General features: G+C 43.6%; 1 protein-coding gene across 1 annotated transcript in view; it reads right to left on the bottom strand.

Moving 5' to 3' along the window:
• Positions 1 to 15,288, bottom strand: part of LOC139418856 (sorbin and SH3 domain-containing protein 2-like) — a 109,220-nt gene that overhangs the window by 87,388 nt on the left and 6,544 nt on the right. Inside the window, exon 2 of the mRNA XM_071168612.1 lies at positions 2,789 to 2,918. The gene's annotated coding sequence lies outside the window, so the exon portion shown is untranslated. The remainder of the gene's footprint in view (positions 1 to 2,788; positions 2,919 to 15,288) is intronic.

Raw genomic sequence — 15,288 nt, 5'->3', positions numbered from 1 at the left:
CATAGACGGACTGAATTCCCCAGGTGCCAGCGTGAACTGTGTGTTGTAGGATAAGGTGGTCTTTAAACGAGGGGCGAGTGGGTTATACTTACGTCCCTTAGACAGGCCCTTTGCCCTCCAGAGGGCTCTGGAGCAGAGAGAGAAGTCTATTTACATTTTAGTCATTTAGCAGACGCTCCTATCCAGAGCGACTTACAAGAGCAATTAGGGTTTAGCGCCTTGGCCTATCAGGAGGGGACTTTATAGGATCTGTGTCAGAGAGGGTAACACTAACCTCTGCGAGTTAAGATATTCCCGGGCTAGGATGCTTTACTGTCGGATAGGCACTCTGTAATGGTGCCGCATTTAACTTTGAGTTTTGAGTCGTTGTCCTTAGACACTGATCTAAGCTCAGCTTATCACCCCCAACCTTCGGAGGTGAGGGTGGAGTAAGGGATAGGGGGGGGGGTAATGCAAAATTGTCTTCTGATCAGCTTCAAGGGGCAACTTCATAACACTCCGAAAGTTCCCCGCGAGATCGTGGGGCAAGTGGATCAGAAAAGGTCACCGAACAACGTTTATAAACTCAGAGGTTAAAGTATCTGGGAAAGGGGACAAAGTCAAAGGCTTGACATGTAAAGACAAACTCTTGGTGTGTATAGTTGGACTGGAGAGCCCTTGTTTTGGTACCAGTCTCAATCTTGTGGGGTAGGACTGTGTACCAGAAAAATACTTGAAGTACCCTCCTGGTGTTTTGGGCTCTTGTTACAGACAATTCTACTTCTATTTTCATTGCCGTCATCAAATAGCAACAGGCCTCAAGAGTGTCGCTGTGACACAACCCTGACACACTACTCGCCCAGCTAACGGTAAGCAATAGCAGACATTACATAGCACTGAAAATGAGTGTGTGTGTTATTGTCTGTGCAGATCTGTGGGTGTCTTTGCTGACCTCTGTGTGTGTGTGTGTGTGTGTGTGTGTGTGTGTGTGTGTGTGTGTGTGTGTGTGTGTGTGGAGTGTGTGTGTGTGTGTGTGTGAGTGAGTGTGTGTGTGTGAGCATGCAATTGTTTGTATGCGTGTGGTTGTCGTTATGCACGCGTGTTGGTGTAGCTGTGCATACGTGTTTGCCGAGTTTCACTTTCTTACACGGCATTGTAACTCAAGAAGCTTGTTTTTCACTGCTTGCTGCAAAGCAATCTTTGTCTTTGTGTACGACAGGGACTTTTAACAAATGACCCTAAACGGCATGGTATGAGGAAGATAAAAATAAATAAAAAACAAGAGTTGCCAAACCAGACACATTTATCTTCAACATTTTTCAACCTAACCCGAAATCTGCTAATACTTCAACTGAGACCTCTTGCCTATCCAGCCCTCATCTTCCTGAACTAAATTGAAATCCTTTTCCTGTAAATAAAACTGAACCACATTCCATCCATTAACGCCCTATCGATTGATCACTGTGGACACTGTGCGTACACAACCCTGTGAGGTGAAATAGTCACCCGAAAGTGTGGTGGTGGTGGGGGGGGTAAAAATGTCCTTGTCCCATTCGCCAATGGGCATGCAACAAAGCGTCCCTGTGTGTGTGTGTGAGGTCAGGGGGAACAAGGGCCAAGGGATCCGCGCTCTCTCTCTCTCTCTCTGCATGTGAGAGTGTGGACTCAAGGGGTGGGTGGGGTCAAGGTGGCATTCCACAACACCTCAGAGACTGGCCTAATGGACAGATAATTGTGGAGGGGAAAAAGAGCAGGATGAAAAAGTGAAAAGGGTAGAATGAAGTAGGAGGGAGAGAGAGGGAGAGAAAAGGCAGGGGAGGGTTTGGGGAATTGGTTGGTTTCGGTTGTCTTTCAATATGGGTTCAAATTAGAGTTATGGAAGCCTTTCCGGATACTGCACAAAATTCAATCCATGTCACTCTCTCTCTCTGCCTCCATCTTCCCTCCATTCTCCCTCTCATTATTTTAGCCATGTTGTATTTGCAATATGATGACACATCAGGGTTCAAGACAGACAAGTGGCACGGGACCAGCAAGGCTGTGTAAACATGATGAGCATTGACAAGACTGCAGAGGCGAAAGCCCTAAAGGCCATACACCATTTTGACAGGCAGCCGACATGTTAGAGTTGAAAATGCAAGCAACGTATTGTTTTTTTGTGGCTGTATTGTAGACTATTTGAAGAGCCTGGTTTGGGTTAGATGTTCCTATGTTCCAAACGAAAGCAGAGTATGGTTTTTTTGTCTGGCTTTTTCCTGAGGTTAGAGGTTCGGGAAGAAAAACCCTGGTTTTAATTGAAACCATTTTTGTCCTGTCCACTGTTGGGTTTGGCTATGGTGTAGTGCTGGGATGTAGTGGTACTGTTCTGTTCCAACAGACAAAGAGTATCCGATCTAATCATATTACAAAAACATTTTTAAACTGCAGATTCTCAATCAAAAACAAATTACTAAAATCAAATACTATAATGCAAAAAGCAAATAGACTTTAAAAAAATAGTAAAAAATAAATACTTGTTTATTATTCATAATTTTGGAGTGCCTCGTAAAATAACGGATAAATAAATAAAAAATAAATTACTGCTGGACTATTCCATTCACTTTGCCCTCATTGTTGATCTTATGAATTGTTATCAAAATCATACATCCAGTCCACTGATACGCAAGTGCTCGACTCCCAATGGTTTGTGAGGCATGTCCGTTCCAACAAAGCCTACTCTGACTGACATTACACCTGCAAACACAGCAAAAACTCATGACCTTTCACGTACAGACAGCTAGTGCAAGAGTGGCAAAAAGAAAAATCTTACCGTCATAAAAATCAAAAGCTGGGAGACTTATTCGGGAGAGACGGGCATCAGTGATCTCAATTCTTCACTCGTTCCGGAGAATTCCGCACTCCTCCTCAGGCTTTAAATCCAGAGCCTAGTCTGTCCGATCCTGGGAAGCACCCAGATGCAACAGAGAGAAGAGGAAAACAGAGTTAGAGAGAGAGCGAGAGAGTTCCCTGTTTAGGTGAAGCAGTGATGAGAGAGGGCTATTTTGAGACACAGACATGCTGCAACTACAGGACTGGAAAGTTACCCCTAGAGTAGGTGGGTCAGAGTGTGTGGGAATGTGTATGGGGGGTGGATAAAGTGACAGGATCTGCTTCTGAATATATATGCCTACATACATACATACAATACACGTAGCCATCACGCAGTTACAAACCCACAAGCTCACACACACACACACACACACACACCTCCCCATCCCAGGCATGAGCTATGTCAGCGGGGCAGTAGCTCAGTAGCAGACAGGCATTCCTCTGTCAGGATAAGCAGCAGAGTCAAAATAAATGATGGATAGACTAGAAGGGGGACGGAATGGGCAGACTGCGCGGAGTGAGGTGTCAAATAGGTAACGCAAAACCATCTCTCCACAGCGTCGCTATTTGAACGATTATGTGTGTGCCATTAACTTAATGGGCGCCATGTAAAGTGGAGTTCCCACACAGAAATTATGTTGAGCAACAAGCCACATTTGATATACCCCATGCAGGACACAAGCTTTTGCTCTCTGCTGTTGACGGTTTGATCATCCGTCAGAAAAGTTGGCCCGGCTCAGTGTGATGATCCGTGAGCACATAAACATTAAGCGCACACACACACACACGTCGCGCACACCGTCTCCTCCACCCTATCCCGACCTGCTATTCGCAGGCAAGTGATGTAACTAGAGCTATATTCACCTTGCATTTAGAGGCTGGTCATCCCATAACGTAACACAGCTACTGGGCAACTTCCACCTCTCTAAACGCAGCAGTAAACCAAACAGACACAAATAGATGCAGCAAGGGACATACACAACATAACATAAGCTTCATCCGCCTGGTCCCTGAGATGTTCATTAAGTTCCTTTAATGATCCCTTTTGGATGAGTCAAATTAAACTCACTGGTGGTCACTGATGAGGTAGCCAAGACTGATAAATTATTCAACATATTTAACAAAAGGAGTTAGTTATCGTGGACGAACCTCAATTCATTACCGCAATTTCTCCGGTGAACTTCACCGGCTTCGCCCCAATATACTGTAATACATCATTACTTACTCATACTTAATTTGCTACTTTCCAATCAAAACAGATGGATGACAAGACTGGATAGGTTTTCAATTAAATTTTTTCATCAAGATAAGTCATTTAAAAATCAGTGGCCATGAAGGAAATGAGATGAGGAAGCTTTCAAGGAGAGGAATAAGGAGTGGAATAAAGAGAGAGATTGATGTTTTACTTGTTACCATTTTGAAGCAGAGGCTTCCATAACAAACATGCCTACAGAAACTGCTGTGCCAACCACTCCCTTTTCTTGTGGATTTTGGGTGACTCCTACAATTGCCAACCACAAGAGCTACTTTGGCCATTTGGGGTGTAGCTTTGTGTGTTGTGAGGTCTGCGATGCATTTATGCTGTTTGCAGAAAGGCACAATGATGTACAGCACAGTGTCTATTATGGGGTCCCCACTGTGAACGTGCTAAGGGAAACGGAGAGTTTCATGTTGTTGGAGAGATGAGGACAATGCTATCCCTATCTGTGATGAGAGGAAAAATAAGTTGTATTCCATCCACTGCTAGAACTTCCTCTTGCGTTAAAATGGCTAAAATGGTCTGCAAAGATTACTTGCGAACTTTACTTAACATCATGTATTATTGAGCTATAAATATGCATGCCTCGCATGTGAATGTACCATACAATACATAGACAAATATACTTTGTGTGAAATGAAAGTAGTCTAATTGTAAAGTTAAGGTCATGCAACCTGAATTGCAAGTCTTTATCATCCACATGCTTCGAGACACAGAAATCCCTGTTAATAGAATAGGTGTTGAAATGATTCTGACACTAACTAACTAATGTGATGCTAACTAACACCACATAGTTTCTAAACCCAGTAGCGCGAAATCGCAAAACTTCCGGGAACATTTGTGAAGCCAACCAAGCAGACCAGGGTTTGTGGTTTGAGAAGTCAATGTGAGAAATGAACAATTCTTAAGTTGTTCATTTTCTCGAAATCTAAAAAAGGCACAACCTAGATTGGCGCCAATGTCTTAACTTCTTATGGCTGCAGGGGCAGTATTGAGTAGCTTGGATGAAAGGTGCCCAGAGTAAACGGCCTGCTCCTCAGTCCCAGTTGCTAATTTATGCATATCATTATTAGTATTGGATAGAAAACACTGAAGTTTCTAAAACTGTATGAATGATGTATAACAGAAATCATATGGCAGGCAAAAACCTGAGAAGAAATCCAAACAGGAAGTGAGAAATCTGAGGTTGGTCACGATTTTCAACCCAGCCTCTATTGAATTCACAGTGGGATATGGATGAAGTTGCACTTCCTAGGGCTTCCACTAGATGTCAACTGTCTTTAGAAACTTGAAAAAGGCTTCTACTGTGTTGTGGGGCTGAATGGGAGCTGAATGAGCCAGGTGTCTGGCAGAGAGCCAAGGGCTGGTCACGCGCATTTCACATGATAGCGAAGACAGAAAATTTTATTTATTTTCTGAGTGCCGTCTCAGATTATTGCATGGTTTGCTTTTTCCGTAAAGTTTTTTTGAAATCTGACACAGCGGTTGCATTAAGGAGAGGTATATCTATAATTCCATGTGTATAACTTGTATTTTCATCTACATTTATGATGCAAAATCACTGGATGTTTTTGGAACTAGTGAACGTAACGCGCCAATGTAAACTCAGATTTTTTTTAATATAAATATGAACTTTATCAAACAAAACATACATGTATTGTGTAACATGAAGTCCTATGAGTTTCATCTGATGAAGATCATCAAAGGTTAGTGATTAATTTTTTGTGCTTTTTGTGACTCCTCTCTTTGGCTGGAAAAATGGCTGGGTTTTTCTGTGAGTTGGTGGTCACCTAACATAACTGTTTGTGGTGCTTTCGCTGTAAAGCCTATTTGAAATTGTACACTGTGGTGGGATTAACAACAAGATTACCTTTAAAACGGTATAAGATACATGCATGTTTGAGGAATTTTAATGATGAGTTTTCTGTTGTTTTGAATTTGGCGCCCTGCACTTTCACTGGCTGTTGTCATATCATCCCGTTAACGGGATTGCAGCCCTAAGAAGTCGTACATGTTATTACTCCAACTTCGTGAAGTGGCAAACTGGCATGTTTTTATTCTCGTGAAGTTTGGCGCGAGACGACTGTTAGACCCGATGACGTGTTTCTGCACATGAGCTTAGCCAATGTCACACTGAGAAGCAATTACAGCCTCTCTTCATACTGCGCAGTCTTTGCTCATACTTTCAACTAGTTAGCTTGATGCTAACGTATACTAACAACAAGCTAACTCCTAGCAATAGAGCTAGCAACAAGTCAACCGCGAAATGTGCTAACAACAACAACCTGGTGCTAACTGATGCTAACAACAAACTAAGTCCTAGCAATAGAGCTACCGACAGTTGAGCCGCTACCGCTAGCTAGCTCAGTGCTAACAAGCAGGCCCAGAGAAACTCTCAACCACCTGCATGTCCAGCAACTATGCAGTGTGACAAAAAGGTAAATGGAGCATCGATTCAGCCAGCTGCCCGTCCTGGATCAACACAGTCCGAGTCCCTGTCACCCTGCCAATGATGAAGTGGTAACGTTCAAATCCCCTCTAAAAAAGGTACAGACGGCCACTATGGAAATAAGCAGCGCTGACGACATGATAACATGTCTCCTGCCACTGAATTAGTCCCATTCTAAGCCTGGCACCTTGAGGACCACAGCGATTGGGGTGTCAGCTGTCATGATTAAGTGGCAACTGGCAGCGCCAGCTGCGGTATCTCGACGAGCAGAGAATTGACATGTGCTAATGATGTAACCTATTCAGACAAATCATGCACCTAAAAGGAACGGTCTGTCATTCTGTCTGTTATTCTGAGGGCCAGAAAGAGAGCAATTTTCAGCCTGTTCCATTTCAGTTCTAGTCATGAAGAAAGATAAAATGGGACGTTTTCATCCAACCTGGTACTGGCCAGTCTTACGGCATTTTAACACAAATTGGGCATTGTCGCTGATTGCTGTTCAGGTAGAGACTTCAGTAATACATGATTGTTAAAGGGAGAAACTAATGAACCAAATATGTTGCACGAACAGCTCTGGAATTATTACATTAAAGTACCAGAGACGAAAAGCTGGCGCACACACAAACCTATGAGCCAATCAGGACTAGACGGGGCACGTCAACATTGTCTCACCGGCCTGATTTCAACACCCAATCCATTATCAGCACCAATATGGGTCCAGCCATTCCCAGCTAAGTAAGTGACAAGTTATAAAAAGCAGAGAGGAGCAGGATAAACACACATTACAGTGGCACAATGTCTGCATCCCAAATTACACTTTTCCCCTATAGAGTGTACTACTTCTGGTCAAAGTAATGCACTATCCCTGGAATAGAGCGCCATTTGGGGCACATATGAACTCAGTTTAGGGGTGGACCAAAAATATAAAAACGAGGACCAAGGCCTATATTTCACCCCACTAGCAAACATCCCAGAAAAGAACCTTAAGCCCAGTGACTTTTATGTTTGGGTGGTTGGCTTCATACAAATACTCTATGGTTGGCTTAATGTATGTCACCTACGGATAACAAGGAACACTGTCCTGGTATGTTGATTATATAAAACCTGTTATAATAGTCTATTTAAACTAGGTCTAAGTTAAATCATATAGAGAGCTACAGTATACAGTAGCAGGTTATGTGACCTTTGCCATGTAAAGGCTAGATGCAGCCCTATAAGATTAATGTCAAAATGGCCCCAAATAGAATTCAAAGTAGGCTGTGGCTAAAGTTAACATACCCTTCACATATAAAATAAACTGCATCCCACTGTTGAGCCTGAACCTTATCAAACGTTTTGGGACGTGAAGTGTTGGGAGATCGATGTCATAAGTGGGAACATTATTCTCCTATGATAGAGTGCCGTAAGAATGTTATGAACATTATGACACGAGTCATCCATCAACCCTGCTCAACCTCTCCCAGACTCCCTCACAGCTCTGCCCTGGGACGCACCGACGGGCCCATTTCCTACCACCTCGCCCGGCAGCCAATCGGGCACCCACGCTCACTACTTCCCTCGCATTCTGCCCGGTAACGGGATCCAAACTGTTGACGGCGGCGCCCAGCCATTTTGGCTTAGGACGTGTCGACCCCGGGATTTACACATACTTGACTGGTGCAAGGTTTAGAGACGGGAGGGCTTTCTTTAGCGCTATACCTCTCATCAAACCGGAGAGACAGAAGCAAGGGAGGGAAAGAGAGAGGTGGTGTGTGTGTGTGTGTGTGTGTGTGTGTAGCCCTTACTTCCTCTACATACCCCAACGCCAGTTCCGCCATATCGGCATTTATTGCAGTTGTTGGCGCAAACTACTCTCGCAGCTGGTGCACCGTCCGGTAGCGTATGTCATCGCCACAATAGAATACACAGAGAGAATGAGAGAGAGCCCGAGAGAGAAAAAGAGTGAAACGGATGTAGGATTGTCATTAATACTTTCCTCCTCCGTAATCCTTACCGCTCATTTTCACAGCTTATCCCGGGCCCACAGAAAGGTCACAGAGGAACAAGCCTTGGGCCAGGGCCAAGAGGGGCACCACCACTGTGCCTTTTCAGAGAGAGCTTGACCTTTGACCACCATGAATCACTGCACACTTTTTCCACCGCTAGCAACAAACAGGACGTAAACAAACGAGACACGGGAAGGGAGTAGCTGGTTTGACACTATAAAAACATAACGGTCTCATGAAGAAACGTAGGCTTCGTACATTTAATAACCACAGAAATAACTCCTACATTTGAAAACACTGCAGGCTTAAGCTTTCAGTACTTTATGTTGATATCTACAATATTCTACAGCGCCCTAAAGCATTATAGAGGATTTGCTTAACTCAGCGATAGCTGTTTCTAGAGGGGGGGGGGGGGGGGGGTCAATTCAACTAACTGTAACTTTGTTCCCCACTGAAGCACTTTCGAAAAGTACAATAGTCCTGCTACATGTAGTGAAAATAGCTCATTTGTGTGTCCTCTTTCACACAGAGAAGATCTGTTGGTGTTCCAGTGACATCGACCCCTCTTAATGCTGTGAAAATAACGCCTGGCTCCCAAATGCCACCCTAACCCCTATATAATGCACTACTTCCAACCATAGCTCTATGAACAGGGTGCCATTTGGGACACTCAACTTGTCATATCCCGCTGCCTAATGGTAAAGGTCAATGGGGTCCTTTGTCACAAAGAACTCAGCCGTGGGACTTCCTTATCCAGGTCATTTCCATGTAAAGGACTCATGAGCACCAACATGTGAAGTTCATAAGAGCATGTACAATTGGGTGCCGGATGAAAGCTAAGAGTCTATGAAGGCATATACACTGAGGCACATTGACTCACCAGGTGAATCCAGGTGAACGCTATGACCCCTTATTGGTATCACCTGTTAATTCCACTTCAATCCGTGTGGATGAAGGGGAGGAGACAGGTTAAAGAAGGATTTTTAAGCCTTGAGACAATTGAGACATGGATAGTGTATGTGTGCCATTCAGAGGGTGAATGGGCAAGACAAAATTATTAAGTGCCTTTGAAAGGGGTATGGTCGTAAGGGCCAGGCGCACCGGTTTGAGTGTGTTAAGAACTGCAACGCTCCTGGGTTTTTCACACTCAACAGTTTCCCGTAAGTATCAAGAATGGTCCACCACCCAAAGGACATCCAGCCAACTTGACACAACTGTGGGAAGCATTGGAGTGAACATGGGTTAGCATCCCGGTGGAATGCTTTTGACACCGTGTAGAGTCCATGCCCCAACAAATTGAGACTGTTTTGAGGGTCAAAAGGGAGTGCAACTCAATATTAGGAAGAAGTGAATACTTTTTCATAGCTACGGTTTACAGGCCTCCTGGGCCGTATACAGCGTTCCTCGCTGAGTTCCCTGAATTTTATATCAGACCTTGTAGTCATGGCAGATAATATTGCAATTGTTGGTGACTTTAATATACACATGGAAAAGGCCACAGATCCACTCCAAAAGGATTTCGGAGCTATTATTGACTCAGTGGGTTTTGTCCAACATGTCTCTGGACTCATTGTCACAGTCATACCCTGGATCTAGTTTTGTCCCGTGGAATAAATATTGTGGATCTAAATGTTTTTCCTCATAATCCTGGACTTTCGGACCACCATTTTATTACGTTTGCAAATCACAACAAATAATCTGTTCAGAACCCAACCAAGGATCATCAAAAGCTGTCCTATAAATTCTCAGACAACCCAACGATTCCTAGATGCCCTTCCAGACTACCTCCACCTACCCAAGGATGTTGGAGTAAAAATAATAATTGAACCACCTAATTGGGGATCTTAATTTAACCTTGCGTAATACCCTAGATGCAGACACACCCCTAAAAACTAAAACATTTGTCACAAGAAATTTGCGCCCTGGAATACAGAAAATACCCGAGCCCTGAAGCAAGCTTCCAGAAAATTGGAAAATAAATGGCGCTCCACCAAACTGGAAGTCTTTCGACTAGCTTGTAAAGACAGTAACATGCAATATCGAAGAGCCCTCACTGCAGCTCAATCATCCTATTTTTCCAAACTAATTGAGGAGAAAGAGACAACCAAAATGTATTTTTGATACTGTCGCAAAAAACAGCATTGAACGAGAGGATAGCTTTCACTTCGGCAGTGATAAACGTCTTTGATGAAAAGATCATGATCATTAGAAAGCAAATTATGGACTCCACTTTGAATCTGCGTATTCCTCCAAAGCTCATTTGTCCGGAGTCTGCTCAGAACTGCCAGGACCTAGGAAAAATGGAGACACTCAAGTTTTTAGATCCTGTATCTCTTGATACATTCATGAAAATAGTCATGGCCTCTAAACCGTCAAGCTGCATACTGGACCCTATTCCAACTAAACTACTGAGGGAGCTACTTCCTGTGCTTGGTCCTCCTATGTTGAACATAATAAATGGCTCCCTATACTAGAGGTCGACCGATTAATTAGGTCCGATTTCAAGTTTTAATAACAATCGTAAATCTGTAGTTTTGGGCGCCGATTATTATTATTTTTTTACACCTTTATTTAACTAGGCAAGTCAGTTAATAACACATTCTTATTTTCAATGACGGCCTAGGAACAGTGGGTTAACTGCCTCGTTCAGGGGCAGAAAGACAGATTTTCAGCTTGTCAGCTCGGGGGATCCAATCTTGCAACCTTACAGTTAACTAGTCCAACGCAATAGGACCTGCCTCTCTCTCGTTGCACTCCACAAGGAGACTGACTGCCTGTTACGCAAATGCAGTAAGCCAAGGTAAGCTGCTAGCTAGCATTAAACTTATCTTATAAAAAACAATCAATCATAATCACTAGTTAACTACACATGGTTGATATTATCTAGCGTCTGATTGAGCATACAAGCATACAAGTATCTGATTGAGCGGTGGTAGGCAGAAGCAGGCGCGTAAACATTCATTCAAACAGCACTTTCGTGCGTTTTGCCAGCAGCTCTTCGTTGTGCGTCAAGCATTGCTCTGTTTATGACTTCAAACCTATCAACTCCCGAGATGAGGCTGGTGTGACCGAAGTGAAATGGCTGGCTAGTTAGCTTGCGCTAATAGTGTTTCAAACGTCACTCGCTCTGAGCCTTGGGGTGGTTGTTTCCCTTGCTCTGCATGGGTAACGCTGCTTTGATGTGGTGGCTGTTGTAGTTGTGCTGCTGGTTCGAGCCCAGGGAGAGGGACGGAAGCTATACTGTTACACTGGCAATACTAAAGTGCCTATAAGAACATCCAATAGTCAAAGGGTAATGAAATACAAATGGTATAGAGGGAAATTGTCCTATAATAACTACAACCTAAAACTTCTTACCTAGGATTATTGAATGTTAAAAGGAACCACCAGCTTTCATATGTTCTCATGTTCTGAGCAAGGAACTGAAATGTTGGCTTTCATATTGCACTTTTACATTCTTCTCGAACACTTTGTTTTTGCATTATTTAAACCAAATTGAACATGTTTCAATATCTACTTGAGGCTAAATTGATTTTGTTGATGTATTATATTAAGTTAAAATAAGTGTTAATTCGGTATTGTTGTAATTGTCATTATTACAAATACATTTATTTTTATAAATCGGCCGATGAATTGGTATTGGCTGTTTTGGTCCTCCAATAATCGGTATCGGCATTGAAAAATCATAAGCGGTCGACCTCTACCATATACACCGGATGTGTACCAAACTCACTAAAAGTGGCAGTAATAAAGCCTCTCTTGAAAAAGCCAAACCTTGACACAGAAAATCTCTACAATGGCTTCCTGTTAAGGTTATGGCTGATTTTAAGGTTTTACTGCTAACCTGCCGTACGTACCTACACGTATGCTACAGTCACAAGACGCAGGCCTCCTTACTGTCCCTAGAATTGCTAAGCAAACAGCTGGAGGCAGGGCAGGCTTTCTCCTATAGAGCTCCATTTTAATGGAATAATCTGCCTATCCATGAGAGAGATGCACTCGGACTTGACCTTTAAGTCTTTACTGAAGACTCATCTCTTCAGTAGGTCCGATAATTGAGTATAGTCTGGCCCAGGGGTGCAAAGGTGAACGGCAAGGCACTGAAGCAACGAACTGCCCTTGCTGTATCTGCATGGCTGGCTCCCCTCTCTCCACTGGGATTCTCTGCCTCTGACCCTATTACGGGGGGGATAAGTCACTGGCTGTCTAGTGCCCTTTCATGCCCTCTCTAGGAGGGGTGAATCACTTGAGTGGGTTGAGTCACAGACGTGATCTTCCTGTCCGGTTCTGCCCCCCCCCCCCCTCATGCTCATGCGGTGGAGATCTTAGTGGGCTATACTCGGCCTTGTCTCAGGGTAGTAAGTTGTGGTTAAAGATATCCCTCAAGTGGGTGGGGTTATATCCTGCCTGGTTGGCCCTGTCCGGGGGTATCGTCGGACCGTGCCAGTGTGCCCCCGACCCACCCGTTTCAGTATCTATGCTGCAATAGTCTATGTGCCGGAGGGATAGGGTCAGTCTGTTATATCTGGTGTCATTATCCTGTCTTATCTGGTGTCCTGTGCGAATTTAAGTATGCTCCCTCTAATTCTCTCTCCCTCCCCTCCAGAAGCACCTGAGTCCAAGGATCATGCCTCAGGACTACTTAGTGGGAACAGCTCCTTGCTGTTCCCACTCCACCTGGTCGTGCTGCTGCTCCAGTTGCAACTGTTCTGCCTGCGGCTAGGGAAACCTGACCTGTTCACCGTACGTGCTACGTTGTTTCAACGCTCTCTCTACCGCACCAGCAGTCTCTACCTCTGAATGCTCGGCTATGAAAAGCCAACTGACATTTACTCCTCAGGTTCTGACCCGATCCATGCTCTACAACCACTGTGATTATTATTTGAACCTGCTGGTCATCTATGAACGTTTGAACATCTTGAAGAACAATCTGGCCTTAATGGCCATGTACTCTTGTAGTCTCTACCCGGCACAGCCAAAAGAGGACTGGCCACCCGTCAGGGCCTGGTTCCTCTAGGTTTCTTCCTAGGTTCCTGCTTTTCTATTAAGTTTTTCCTAGCCACTGTGCTTCTACATCTGCATTGCTGCGGTTTGGGGTTTTAGGCTGGATTTCTGTACAGCACTTTGTGACATAGGCTGATGTAAAAAGGGCTTTATAAAAACATTTGACGTCAAACGTTTGGACACACTCATTCAAGATTTTTTCTTAATTGTACTATTTTCTACATTGTAGAATAAAAGTGAAGACATCAAATCTATGAAATAAAATATATGGAATCATGTAGTAATCATGTAGTAACCCAAAAATATTTTAGATTATTCAATGTAGCCACCCTTTGCCTTGATGACAGCATTGCACACTCTTGGCATTCTCTCAACCAGCTCCACCTGGAATGCTTTTCAATTAACAGGTGTGCCTTGATAAAAAAAAGTTAATTTGTGGAATTTATTTCCTTCTTAATGCATTTCAGCCAATCAGTTGTGTTGTGACAAGGTAGGGGTGGTATACAGAAGATGGTATTTTACCAAATAGGGTTAAGTCCATACTATGGCAAGAACAGCTCAAACATGCAAAGAACAATGACAGTCCATCGTTACTTTAAGAAATGTGGCAATGTGGAAAATTAAGAAATTTTAACGTTTCTTCAAGTGCAGTCGCAAAAACCATGAAGCGCTATGATGAAACTGGCGCTCATGAGGACCGCCACAGGAAATAGTTACCTCTGCTGCAGAGGATATGTTAGAATTGCAACCCAAATAAATGCTTCGGAGTTCAAGTAACAGACACATCTCAACACCAACTGTCCAGAGGAGACTGCGTGAATCAGGCCTTCATGGTTGAATTGCTTCAAAGAAACCACTACTAAAAGGACACCAATAAGAAGATTTTATTGAATTTCCAAAACATATAATATACTTGCAGTGAAGCCGCTCAACAACTACATCACATCAAATCATCCAACAGACTCCCATTTAGAGCGACACACAGAAGCATCCAGGGTCAACGCCCTAACCAAGGGCACATTGACAGATCTCCCACCAGGCCAAAAGACGTGAACCCTAACCTTCCAAGATCCCCCCACAATTCCCCAATAGCTGTCACTCAACCATCTGAGACCCCTCCCACAGCCCCCCCCCCCATGAAAAGATGTAATACAATTAATTCCATTCCCCACCCCAAAGAACCCCACCCCCCCCAAAGCACCAACAACCAAGAAAATGAACTAAAGAGAGAAAAGACAAAAGAAAACAGCAAACCAAAGAAAAAAAAAGGACATCAAGGACAACTAAAATCATAACAGCAAAATCAACTGTATATTTTGAGTGCACATCTGGCACTATTACATGTGTATGTGTGTATTTGAATGAGAGTGTGTGTATATGCATGTGTATAAACACCTGCACATCATCAGCCTCAGGCAAACCGGCATTAGCTGTAAAAGCACTGCCCTTCAGTGTCATTCAAACTCACTTTTTAATCATGTTTTATTTTGATTTATCTTTGACCATCATTCAATCTCCCGCAAAGCAACTCCACTCCCATTCCACCCATCTCTGCTTGCCACCCTCTTCAGAATTCTACACAGAAGAAGAGACTTGCTTAGGCCAAGAAACACAAGAAATGGACATTAGACCTGTGGAAATCTGTCCTTTGGTCTGATGAGTCCAAATTTGAGATTTTTGGTTCCAACTGCGTTGTCTTTGTGAGACAAAGAGTCGGTGAACGGATGATCTCCGCATGTGTGGTT

The sequence above is a fragment of the Oncorhynchus clarkii genome, chromosome 10 (assembly GCF_045791955.1).
Source record: "Oncorhynchus clarkii lewisi isolate Uvic-CL-2024 chromosome 10, UVic_Ocla_1.0, whole genome shotgun sequence".
Taxonomy (NCBI): domain Eukaryota; kingdom Metazoa; phylum Chordata; class Actinopteri; order Salmoniformes; family Salmonidae; genus Oncorhynchus; species Oncorhynchus clarkii.
Note: the sequence above shows the minus strand (reverse complement) of the source record. Positions and strands in the feature narration are given on the sequence as shown.